At 49.1% G+C, this 12,452-nt stretch overlaps 1 long non-coding RNA gene across 1 annotated transcript in view; it reads left to right on the top strand.

Annotated features, from left to right (window-relative positions):
- Nucleotides 1-10,548: 10,548 nt before the first annotated feature.
- Nucleotides 10,549-12,452, top strand: part of LOC144226550 (uncharacterized) — a 3,253-nt gene continuing 1,349 nt past the window's right edge. Inside the window, exons 1-2 of the long non-coding RNA XR_013333678.1 lie at nt 10,549-11,169; nt 11,349-11,589. This is a non-coding gene — a long non-coding RNA (uncharacterized LOC144226550). The remainder of the gene's footprint in view (nt 11,170-11,348; nt 11,590-12,452) is intronic.

Raw genomic sequence — 12,452 nt, 5'->3', positions numbered from 1 at the left:
AGAGGCAGCTCCCGCTCTGCGTGGTACAGTTACGTGTGCACCATTGAACAGGCAGCCGGACACACAGATGGAATCCCAGGACTCTTACACTGTCCTGAACCGGCTTCCCGGGGAGGTGAAGCCAAGGACAGCGAGCACCACAGTGGGACGGATGTATCAACCCATCTGTTCCTCATATAAGACAAGAAGTGGGGAGAGTCTGTCATTGAGAAGCGTGGGGGCAGAAACCATGAAGGGTCATCAGGTAAACTGCGGGGTAAGAGATTTTAAGAACCTAAATTAGTGAGACGTTGTTTCTGAAGAATACAAGTTTGCGGGGCACCTGGGCGGCTCAGTCGGTTGAGCATCAGACTCCTGGTTTCAGCTCAGGCCATGATCTCACAGTTTGTGGGATCGAGCCCCACAGCAGGCTCCATGGTGGCAGAATGGGGCCCGCTTGGGACCCCTCTCTCTCCCTCTCTCTGCCCCTCTCCACCCTCATATGTGCATTCTCTCTCACAAAATAAATAAATAAATAAACTTAAAAAAAGAGTAGGGGAGCCTGGGTGGCTCATTTGATTAAGTGTCTGACTTCAGCTCAGGTCATGATCTCACAGTTCATGAGTTTGAGCCCCGCGTCAGGCTCTCTGCTGTCAGCACAGAACCTGCTTAGATCCTCTGTCCCCCTCTCTCTCCTATCCGCCTCGTGCTCTCTCTCTAAACAAACAAACAAACTTAAAAAAAAGAAAAACTTCAGGGCACCTGGGTGGCTCAGTCAATTAAGCATCCGACTTCGGCTCAGGTCATGATCACATGGTTCGTGGGTTCGAGCCCCACGTCCGGCTCTGTGCTGACAGCTCAGAGCCTGGAGCCTGCTTCGGATTCTGTGTCTCCCTCTCTCTCTGACTCCCCTGTTTACGCTGTCTCTCTCTCTTTCAGAAATAAAAACATTTTAAAAATATATTAAAAAAAAAAAAAGAAAGAGGGACGCCTGGGTAGCTCAGTCGGTTAAGCGTCCAACTTTGGCTCAGGTCATGATCTCACGGTCCATGGGTTCNTCACTCTCTCAGAAAAAAAACATAAAAAAAAAAAAAAAAAAAAAGAAAGAAAAATTTCAGAGGGTTGATCAAATTTCCCAGCTAGAGAGAACTGAGGAATCTAAAAACTCAGAGAGAAGAGCCAGATGAGTGATCACATGCAAGCATGTGACCTTGGGCTTCCTCTGTCTTCAACCAGCCCTGACATCCACCAAATGACTCACTTTGGTGACTGCCCAGGACTCCCTCTGAGCTCCAGTAGGAAGCATTGGTTTTTTGAAAACAAGCACTCGAGGAGGAGTCTCAGCCCCCTGGGTCTCTGGGTGACTTCCTGTGTGGCTGGCTCGTCCCCCTGCCTCCTGGCTCTGCTGTCGGGCATTCTGAGTTTCGGGCAGTCTTTGTCAGAAAGAGGATAATTGTGGGGCGCCTGGGTGGCTTAGTCGGTTAAGCGTCCGACTTTCACTTGGGTCATGATCTCGCAGTTCGTGGGTTCGAGCCCCGCGTCAGGCTCTGTGCTGACTGCCGGCTCAGAGCCTGGAGCCTGTTTCAGAGTCTGTGACTCCCTCTCTCTCTGACCCTCCCCTGCTCACGCTGTCTCTCTCTCTCTCTCTCCTAAAAATAAATAAAACATTAAAAAAAAAAAGAAAGAAAGAGGATAATTGTGGCTGGCATCCCCCTGGGCTCCGCTGGTCTGGGTTAGTCCCTGGAAAGCTGCTTCTCACGGACAGTGTTAGGACAGTGTTAATGGAGTTTCGTATACCCTTCAGATGACAGGTAACCCTCGGGGGACTCGTGCTGTGCTGGCCTCTGTGAACCCCTCCTGTCCCTAAATCCCAGGAATAGAGAAGGGGACCCCATATTGAGCACTAGCACCACAAACTGTTAAGTTTGTGGGAAAGGAATACCTTCTAAAGTCTCCATCTTATGCCCTGAACTGAGAAGGGCTTCACTCGGAACGCTAAGACATTCAAGTGTATAAAGAGCCGTAGATGTGGCCTCGGCCATAGTGGTACAGCAGGAGTTATGGATGACGCCTCCAGTGGCACTCGGGGTTCCTCTTGCAGCATGTGGCGGATCCCCTTTGGGAAACAACCCTTCAGGCCCCATCATTGCCAGGGATACATCTTAGGCAAAGCCACTGCTAATGGGAATTTGGGAATACATACGACAGGCACGTACAGCTAACAGAAATATAGAACGTTCAAGAGACTATGAGGCTGGAATCACATGGCTGAGAAATGTCCTTGGCCTATCACCCACACATGAGGACAATACCATCTCAGGGAGAAAGGGAGCGTTGTGAGGGCCACATGATGCAGAGATGACTTCCCTGTGCTGAGGGAGCTCAAGAGAGTTAGCCCACCACTGCCATCGGATTGGGGCCGTAGGGAAGGGAGGTGTAAAAACTTAGAACACAAGAATTTGGTGTCTAAAAGCCACAGGCTGATAAAAGAGGAAGAAAGCTTACAGTGTTGGGATTCCTTCCTCCACGCTGCCACATTCCAGGACACAGTCCGGCTCAATGGCAGCTATGTTTCAGAACACCCGTGGGGACAGGAAAAACAGACAAGCATGTATTCAGGAGGAGCTCGGGACTGAGTAATTCTCCAGTGGATTTGCTCACATTGCCCGGATGAGACTTGCGTCTTTCACTTGGGCTGAGGGGTAGTAATGCAAAGGCTTCGTTCCTCCCAGTAGACCATCTCAGAGCATTCCACGGCATTCTGTGGGGAGAGCAGAGAGCTGCAGAACCATGCTAGGGAAAGCTCTTCCAGGACTGGCCCAAACGAACTCAGTGTTGGCAGAGGGCTGGCTGGAGCGGGGGACTCAGGAGAGAGAGAACTGGGGGGATGGGGTGGACACACGGAGCACAGAAGGTGCTGAGTGCGTTTGTCATTCAGGGTCAAGATGGAGGAAAGGTTGCTGCTGCAGAACATTCAAGAAGAGTGGGAACAGAATAGGTTGACTGGAAAATAGGTAAGGAGGATGAATCTTAAAAAAGAGTAAATCTGAAAATACCAGATGCTGAAGATATGTGGGGAATGGGTATTTTTAAACGCTGTTGGCAGGTACCGTGGGACCACATGGCAGTGCTCAGAAGCTGAAGGTGTGCGTACCCAGGACCCAGCTGTGCTGCTCCTGGGTGCGCCCCCACCAAGGTCTCTGGCACGGGCACAAAGATTTTTTTTTGAAGCACTGTTTGTATTAGCAAAAGAAGTGAAAACAATCTCGCTCTAGGCAAAAGAAAGGACAAAACTCTAACTCTAACTTGCTCATGGGAGGCATTCTTTTTTTTTTTTTTTAATGTTTTTATTTCTAGGAGAGAGAGACAGTGTGAGCAGGGGAGGGTCAGAGAGAGAGGGAGTCACAGACTGAAACAGGCTCCAGGCTCCGAGCTGGCAGTCAGCACAGAGCCCGACGTGGGGCTCGAACCCACGAACCGCGAGATCATGACCTAAGCAAAAGTCGGACGCTTAACCGACTAAGCCACCCAGGCACCCCTCATGGGAGGCATTCTATACTGCAGTTAAAGTGAATGAACTAGATCTTCATGTATCGACACGTAGAACCTCAAAAACATATTGCGTTAGAAAAGCAGGTTGCAATAGGGTACACACAGTGATTCCTCTTACATAAAGTTTCAAAACACATACAAATGGTACTCTTCCGTTTAAAAATGCACTTAGGGGCGCCTGGCTGGCTCAGTCGGTAGAGCATGCGACTCTTGATCTGAGTTGTAAGTGCAAGCCCCACACTGGGTGCAGGAATTACTTAAAAATAAAATCTTTAGGGGCGCCTGGGTGGCTCAGTTGGTTAAGCGTTCAACTTCAGTTCAGGTCATGATCTCACAGTTCGTGGGTTCAAGCCCCATGTCTGGCTCTGTGCTGACAGCTCAGAGCCTGGAGCCTGCTTTGGATTCTGTCTCCCTCTCTCTCTGTGCCTCCTTGGCTTGCGCTCTGTCCTTCTCTCTCAAAAATAAATAAACATTAAAAAAATATTTTTAATGTATTTATAATATGTACCAAAGACAGAAACATACATGGGGGTGATCCCCACCAACCTCAGGGAAGTGGTTACCTTTGAGGAGAGAAGGAAGCCACCTAGGGCTTTAGCTATTTTTTGTAGAGCTTTATCTCTTAAAAATAAATAAATAAATAAATAAAAGATCTAAAGAAAACAAGGCAAAACATTGCATCTGTCTAATCTCAGTGTCTGTCTACAGATGTCTATCTGTATTACACTTTATACTTGTGGCAGGCTGAGTAACGGCCCCAGAGATGCCCCTCCATGTCCTAACCCTTAGAATCCATGCACATTCTACCTCCTGTGGTAAACACAACCTTACAGATTTGAGTAAGTTAAGGATCTTGAAATAGGGAGATTATCCTGAATGATCTCGGGCCCAATGTGATCACCAGGGTCCTTGAGGCAGGAGAGTTAAGTCAGAGAGGAGACGTGATCATGGACGTAGAGGTTCGAGGGCTGTGCTTTGAAGATGGAAAACGAGGCCACAAGGGGCGCCTGGGTAGCTCAGTCGGTTAAGCGTCTGACTTTGGCTCAGGTCATGAGATCACGGTTTGTGGGTTCGAGCCCTGTGTCCGGCTTTGTGCTGACAGCCAGCTCAGAGTCTGGAGCCTGTTTCAGATTCTGTGTCTCCCTCTCGCTCTGACCCTCCCCTGCTCACAGTCTCTCACTCTCTCTCTCTCTCTCAGAAATAAATAAAACATTAAAAAAAAATTTTTTTTTAAAGAGGCCACCAGCCACGGAATGCAGGCAGCCCCCAGAAGCCAGAAGAGGTTAGAAAACGGATTCTCCCCTGAAGTTCCAAAAGAAATACAGCCCTGTCAGCAGCTTGGTGTTGGACTCTGACCCCCAGACCTGTAAGGGAGTGAATCTGGGTTGATTTAAGCTGCTAAATTCGTAGTAACTTGGATTAGCACCCACAGAAAACTAACACAATGCTTCGGGGGGGCATTGTTTCGTAATTCAAAGGTTTGTTTGCTGTTCTTTCGTGATAGTAAGTTGGGAGAAGAGCAGCAAAGCCTCGCCCTGTCTTCCTGTTCCTCCTCCTTCAGAGGCGTTGAGCTACCGAGGAACCCTCTTCACCCCAGCCCCTGCGTTTAAGAGACTGAGCTGTGTGCCCACCTCCCGTGGGCCCCGGAGTTTCTGGAAGCCCCGGTTGTCAGAACATGCCCAGAGCTTTGGGGTGAGCCACACCCAGGAGAACTTCAGGCTCATTCCTCCCTCCCTGGAAGGCAAAGCAGCCAGAAGCCCACAGAAATCTGAGGTGACTACAGAGAGGGCCGTGAGCACTGCAGGAGGAGCTTCCCCCGCGCTCCCCTGCCCTCTCACTGTCTCTGGCAGAGGCCGCGTGGACTGCCAGGGGCACCGGCCAGTGTAGGGGTTTGCCTGGGAGTGGAGACTCTGATGTTGGATGGCCAGGCCCCCCTCCGAGGCCAGAACTCTCAGGCAGGGGGGTGGGCAGCAGCACTGTGCTAACAGGAGCCTCGGCTTGGGTCAGTGCCCTCCCGGGGGAGTTGAGCAGGGGCTACTGCCTGAGACCTGCTGGGTGCAGGTGTGAAGTCCGGCCAAGGGAGCCATTTGTTGAAGTTGCTGGAAGAGAGACTGATAGGAGAGGGGATTAAAGCATGGAAGGATCCAGAAAGACTTGTTTTCGGGAAAAGAAACATCTGGATGTATCTGTGNAGTTCAGGTGTGGAGTGGAGGAGTAGAGGCCAAAGGCTGTGGGGGAGGCTTGCAGGGTCCAGAACATGGCACAGCCAGAGGAGTGATCTTGGGTGGAAGGAAAGATCTGGAAATTAGGTGAGAAGTACATGGACAAGTGTCTGGAAGGACATGACACCCCAGCCACGCCAGGGTCAGCCTGGTGTGGGAGTGGGGGACAAGGGAATATCAAGAGGCTTCATTCACTCCCTGTGGGTCACCTGAATTGTTTTACGGTACAGATGTATTCCTGTACTACTTGTGAGATTAAAAATAAATTTAAATATATTAAACCCAATGGGGCACCTGGGTGGCTCAGTCAGTTAAGCATCGGACTCTTGATTTCGGTTCAGGTCATGATCGTGACTGTTCGTGAGTTGGAGCCTCGCATCGGGCTCTGCACTGACAGTGCGGAGCCTGCTTGGGATTCTCCCTCTCTCTCTGCCTCTCCCCAGCTCATCCTCTCTCTCTCAAAAATAAGTAAATAATCATTAAAAAAATATATTAAGCCCTATGAATATCATTGTCAGTTCAGAAAGTGGCAGACAGATGTAAGATTCGCTGCAGGGGTAGGGTGGGGTTTCCGGATTTGACCGAGTGTAGGGGCCTCAGGGGGCAAAGCTGAAGATGGGTAACAAGTCCTCAAGGCTGCCAGACCCCATGGCCACGGCAAGGACCCTCCTGGAGAGGAACTGGCCGCTGAGGAGATGCCGATCAGATGCTCAGGGTCCCTGGGAGGCATGTTGAAAGCACGGACTCCACCCCCACCCCCACCCCTGAGTCANTCGGACGCTCAACCGACTAAGCCACCCAGGCGCCCCAACATTTATTTATTTTGAGAGACAAAGTGTGAGTGCGAGCAGGGGAGGGGCAGAGAGAGAGGGAGAATCCCAAGTAGGCTCCATGCTCAGCACAGAGCCTGATGCGGGGCTTGACCCCCACAGACTGTGAGATCGTGACCTGAGCTGAAATCAAGAGTTGGATGCTTGACTGACTGGGCCACCTAGGTGCACCTATATATATTTAAGTAATCTCGGCACCTATAGTGGGGCTAGAACCCAGAACCCCGCGATCAAGAGACACATGTGATACCGACTGAGCCAGCCAGGTGGCCCCCACCAACTCCATTTTTTTTAATGTGTATTTATTTTGGGCAGAGAGAGGCCAGGATAGAGGATCTGGAAGCTGGCTCTGTGCTGGCAGCAGAGAGTCTGATGTGGGGCTCAAACTCATGAATCGTGAGATCACAACCTGAGCCAAAGTCAGATGCTTAGCTGACTGAGTCACCCAGGCACCCCCCAACTCCATTTTAAATGAGGTTTCCTTTATACAGTTTCATGGGGTAAATCTGCTTCCTTGGCCACCTTGAGCACACAGCACTCTTGGGGGAGAGGATCCTTACAGGGGCCTGAGCCACACTAAGGAGCTCTGTCAACCCACAGAGGATAGTCCGGGTGATGTGGCAACTTTTCCATCAAAGGGTATTCGTATTCTCCAGGTCGATTTTCCTTTCCAAGAGACCTTCACCGGAAGGCCTGAGACGGCCCCTTGCCATGGCAACAGCAGGTGGATGACGGGGGAGGCACATGGACCCTGATGCAATCTGTTGGCACCCTCTCCTCCTATAAAGGACTTCTCGCCCCAGACATACGGCTCAGCACCATGGCTCTGGTTACCTGTAACCCAACCTGCAAGCTCCTGCCCAAGGGCCCCCCCTCCGGCTTCTCTGCCAACTTCCCTCCACACGGCGTCCCTACCCATCTCCACAGCCTCACTTGACCCAAGGTCCTGCACACTCAGGATGAAAAACTGAAGGGGAAACCCTCTCATGGGTCGTGGGGCCAGGAAGGGGCTGAGTTAACCCTCAGACTCACCCCAGCTCAGAATATTGTTCTTTTTTTTTTTTTTTTTTCAGATTTTATTTTTAAGTAATTTCTACACTGATTGTGCAGCCCAAACTCATAACCCCAAGGTCAAGAGTTGCACGCTCTACTGACTAAGCCAGCCAGTTGCCCCAGAATACTTCTCATCAACTGCAGGTTTTATGAAGGTAGTAAAATACGAAATAACGTTCTAGCCTGGCATGTTCAGAACTTAAATAAATATAACATAAAACAGGTGAGGGGGTGGGGCTTGGCTGACTCAGTTGCAGGAGCATGCGACTCTTCATCTCAGGGCTGTGAGTTCGAGCCCCATAGGTATGAGCTTACTTTTTTAAAAAATCTTAAGGGGCACCTGGGTGGCTCAGTCAGTTGAGCGTCCGTTTCCTGATTTTGGTTCAGATCAAGATCTTCCGGTTTGTGAGTTCAAGACCCATGTTGGGCTCTGTGCTGACTGCTTGGGATTCTCTCTCTGCTCCTACCCTGCTCACATTTTCTCTCCCCCTCTCAAAATAGATAAATCAATCTTTAAAAAATCTTTTTATTTTATTTAAAAATATTTTTTAATGTTTTATTTATTTTTGAGAGAGAGAGAGAGACAACATGCGCAGGGGAGGGTCAGAGAGAGAGGGAGACACAGAATCTGAAACAGGCTCCAGGCTCTGAGCTGGAGCCTGATGTGGGGCTCAAACCCACAAACTGTGAGATTGTGACCTGAGCCGAAGTCGGATGCTTAACTGACTGAGCCACCCAGGCGCCCCTGATTTGCTATAGTCTGATGGTAAAAGGGGAAATGTTTCTTTAAATGGTTTTATTTTGACTTCTTTACATGAAAGAGGTTAAACATTTTCTTTCCTTATTTCATTTGTTTCATTGTTTTGATTCCTCTATCTGCTCACATCATCTATCTACGTCTTTGGTGCTGTATGCTTTATAAAAGTCCTTTGATGCTGAGGATATTTACCTCCGTTCCCACACATGTCTGGAAAACGTATTTTCCACATTTGTCTTTTGCCTTTAAATATGTTTTGCTTGTGGGGTGCCTGGGTGACTCAGTTGATCAAGCGTCTGACTCCTGATTTCAGTTCATGATCTCACAATTCAAGAGTGTGAACCCCATGTCAGGCTCTGTGCTGACAGCATGGAGCCTGCTTGGGATTCTCTCTCTCCCTCTCTCTGCCCTTCTTCCGTTCTCTCCCCCTCTTTTAAAATAAATAAATAAACTTAAATTTGCTTGTCGTTTTTGACACATAGAAATTTTTCATTAAAAAATTAAGTCTAGGGGCACCAGGCTGGCTCAGCTGGAAGAACATGCAACTCTAGATCTCAGCATCATGAGTCGGGTATAGAGAGCCCCATGTCGGGTATAGAGATTACTAACGAAAATAAATAAACTTTAAAAAATTTAAATCTAATAGGCTTTTTTGTTGTTGGTTTATTTCTATTCCTGTCTCGAAGGAGGCACTCATCAATACTTCAGGTAATGAGGCACCATCGTCTCCCTTTAACCATGATTTCACTTTCTGGGGTCTCATTACCCAGTCAACCATGGCCTGGGAGGAAGGGGCCCTCCTTCTTGCACAGCGTCAGAAGGTCCGTGGTAGCCGAATGCTAATGTCACAATGCCTACGTCACTCAGCTCACTTCGTCTCATCATGTAGACTTTTTATCATCTCATAGCATCACAAGAAGGGTGAGCCTGGGGTGCCTGGGTGGCTCAGTCAGTTGGGCATCCGACTTTGGCTCAGATCATGATCTCACGGTTCGTGGGTTTGAGCCCCACGTCGGGCTCTGTGCTGACAGCTAGCTCAGAGCCTGGAGCCTGTTTCAGATTCTGTATCTCCTTCTCTCTCTGACCCTCCCCTGCTCATGCTGTCTCTCTCTCTGTCTCAGAAATAAATAAATAACATAAAAAATTAAAAAAAAAAAAAAAGAAGGGTGAGCCCAGTACAACAAGATATTTTGAAAGAGAGAGATCACACCCACATAACTTTCATTACGGTACACATATATTTTTCAACCTGTGGTATATTTTTACAATTGTTCTCTTACTGTGCCTAATTTATAAATTAAACTTATAAAACAAATCATTGGTATGTATGTGCAGGAGAAAGCATATATAGGGCTTGGTACTATTCACAGTTTCGAGCATCCCCTGGGCGTGTTGGGAAGTATTCCTCACGGATAAGGGAGGGCTGCTGTATAAATAGCAAGAATAGAAAGGAACACTGAAGGAGGGAGCTGATGTAATCTCTGGAAGAAGGGGCTGAGTGTGGCAAGAGCCCTGTTCACTGAAGGTGGCTGATCCACGTTCACACTGGAATTCCTGTCGGAGGTTGAGACGGGGGGCTGCAGAGGGGGGGGGAAGGAAAGGCAAAGGGGAAAAGGGGCAGAGGAAGGAAGGGTCTGTAAGGCAGGGGAGGGCCTAGCCAGACCCCATGTATAGACCTGAGGATGTCCCTAGGTTGGTCCTCCCTGGTGATGAGACTGGAGGAAGGAAACTGCTGTGGCCAGGAAGACCCGCTTGTCTCATCTTAAAAGCCAACACAGTGTCTGAAACATCCAGAGAAGGGGACAGAACCTACCCGGGGGGGCTGTCCTTGGACCCGAGTGAGGACACAGCTGCCTACCAGACAGGCAGTCTAACCAACACACCGGAAGTTCTGCAGAATCAAGGTCAGATTGACCTTGGTCAAGGTGGCTGGGGAAACCAGGTCAAAGGCGTGTCCTCAGTTTACCCATCCCTAAGAAGTGAGGGGTGTCACCTTTGCTCACTTTACAAAGACTCCAAAGTTGTTTTCCCGTTTGCCAAGTTCCAATTTTAAAAATCACCGAAGTCGTGGGGCGCCTGGGTGGCTCAGACAATTAAGCGTCCAACTTTGGCTCAGGTCATGATCTGGCAGTTCGTGAGTTCGAGCCTCGCGTCAGGCTCTGTGCTGACAGCTCAGAGCCTGGAGCCTGCTTCGGATTCTGTGTCTCCCTCTCTCTGCCCCTCCTCTGCCTGCACTCCTTCTGTCTGTCTCTCTCAAAAATAAACAAACATTAACAAAAAATAAAATAAATAAAAATCACCGAAGTCAGTAAACTTGCCTTTCTCCTACAAAAAGCTGAAAAACCCTCAAGCACGGTTTGTCCGTGAATTTTAAAGATTGTCCTCTGAGGGACGCCTCAGACGGCGCCCAGCATCTGACTCTTGACTTCAGCTCAGGTCATGATCTCATGGTTTGTGAGGTGGAGCCCCGCATCAGGCTTCAGGCTGACAGTTCTGAGCCTGCTTGGGATAGTCGCTCTCTCATTCTCTCTCGGCCCCTCCCCCCTCAAAAAAAAAAACATAAAAAAATTGTCCTCTGAGTTTTCACATTGTGTTTAGTGTTTTACATAGTTGAATTTGGAAAACAAAGGTCAGAAGCATTCTTCCTGACTTACTGTAGACATTTCAAAAGAACAATCTCTGGCTAATACTAAGAAGTTATGGAAATAGCCAGTGTTTGGTCACTGGCTACTTAAAATGGAAAAGCCAAAGTTTTTCCGAGAGGAAACAAGAGGAGGTAAGGAGTCTAGACTCTGACCATTCAAATGAGTGTGTGTGTGACTGAGTGTGAGTGGAAGTTTGGGGGGGGCATGGCTCAGCACTATGTAAATCCAGTAAGCATTTTGGGGTGCAGATAGCAGCATCTTTAGCTGCACAGCTGTTTTTTGTTTTTGTTTTTTTTTTATTCTGAGATAGAGAGAGAGAGAATGTGTGCATGCTCATGGGGGAGGAGCAGAGAGAGTGGGGAGAGAATCTGAAGCTGGCTCCGGGAGCCCAAAGCTGGGCTCAAACTCACACTGCGAGATTATGACCTGATCCGAAGTCTGCCGCTTAACTGAGCCACCCAGGCACGCCTCTGAAGGAAGGCAGTTCTCGGTGGTAAGAGGGTGTGCCTGGGGCAGCCGGCTTTGTGTGATCCTGCCCGTGTGGAAACAGTGTAAGTGTGTCATCCCAGTGAGGGTGTGTCCCTGGGCCTGGCATTCTGTGTTACCAGGCAACCCAGTGTGTCTGGATGAGTCCCCTTAGCGCTCGCTCTCCTGCTAAAGTCTATGGGCACAGGCTGCTTGGAGGGTGTCTGAGCTGTGCCATCCCCACGTGATCAGGTCAGGGACAGCCCGGGTCTGGCCTCAATGAATACATGCACGAATACATGAGCGGTGTGTGGCTGGGGTTCTCCCAAACGGCTACCTCTGGATACTGTGGTGGAAACTAGAAGTTTCCATTTGGCCGTGTGTGTGTGTGTGTGTGTGTGTGTGTGCAGACCCCTCTGTGAGTGAGTGTTGGACTGTGTAAGGCTCTCGCAGGACCCTGCTTGTGGCTGAGGGTTTGGAGCTCCTCCCGGAGCTGCCGTCCCTCTCTGGGGACCGGCCTTGGGCATCAGGGGTTTTCTGCAACAGTGGTGGCACCTGGCACCCTTTTCACTGTCCTTGCAGGAAACTTTTGAACTCAGTATTTGGAACCAGCCCCAAGTCTCTCGGTACCTTGGGCAGCAATCCCTCTAGGCAAAACCGAAACGTCTGGAAAAGTAACAAGGCAGACCTAGGAGTGCCCGAAACTGGTCCTTAAAGGAATTTTTCAGAAAGCAAAACAAAAAAGGAATTTAAAAATACTTTGAACAAAGAAAGAGACATCTTTGAAATAATCAAAGCACTTTCAAAGTGGATTCCTTTAGAGTTCTGTTCTATTTTGATTCTTAAGAGATCTATTCTAATATTAAGGAGGTAAAAAAAAAAATGAGTTCAGGAAAGGAGATGATTTGCTCATGCCTCACAGGGAGGCGGAGACAGAGGTGGGACCAGA

Source organism: Crocuta crocuta, unplaced genomic scaffold (assembly GCF_008692635.1).
Source record: "Crocuta crocuta isolate KB4526 unplaced genomic scaffold, BGI_CrCroc_1.0 scaffold290, whole genome shotgun sequence".
Lineage (NCBI taxonomy): Eukaryota > Metazoa > Chordata > Mammalia > Carnivora > Hyaenidae > Crocuta > Crocuta crocuta.
The sequence above is the reverse complement of the archived record's forward strand: the minus strand, read 5'-3'. Positions and strand labels throughout refer to the sequence as shown.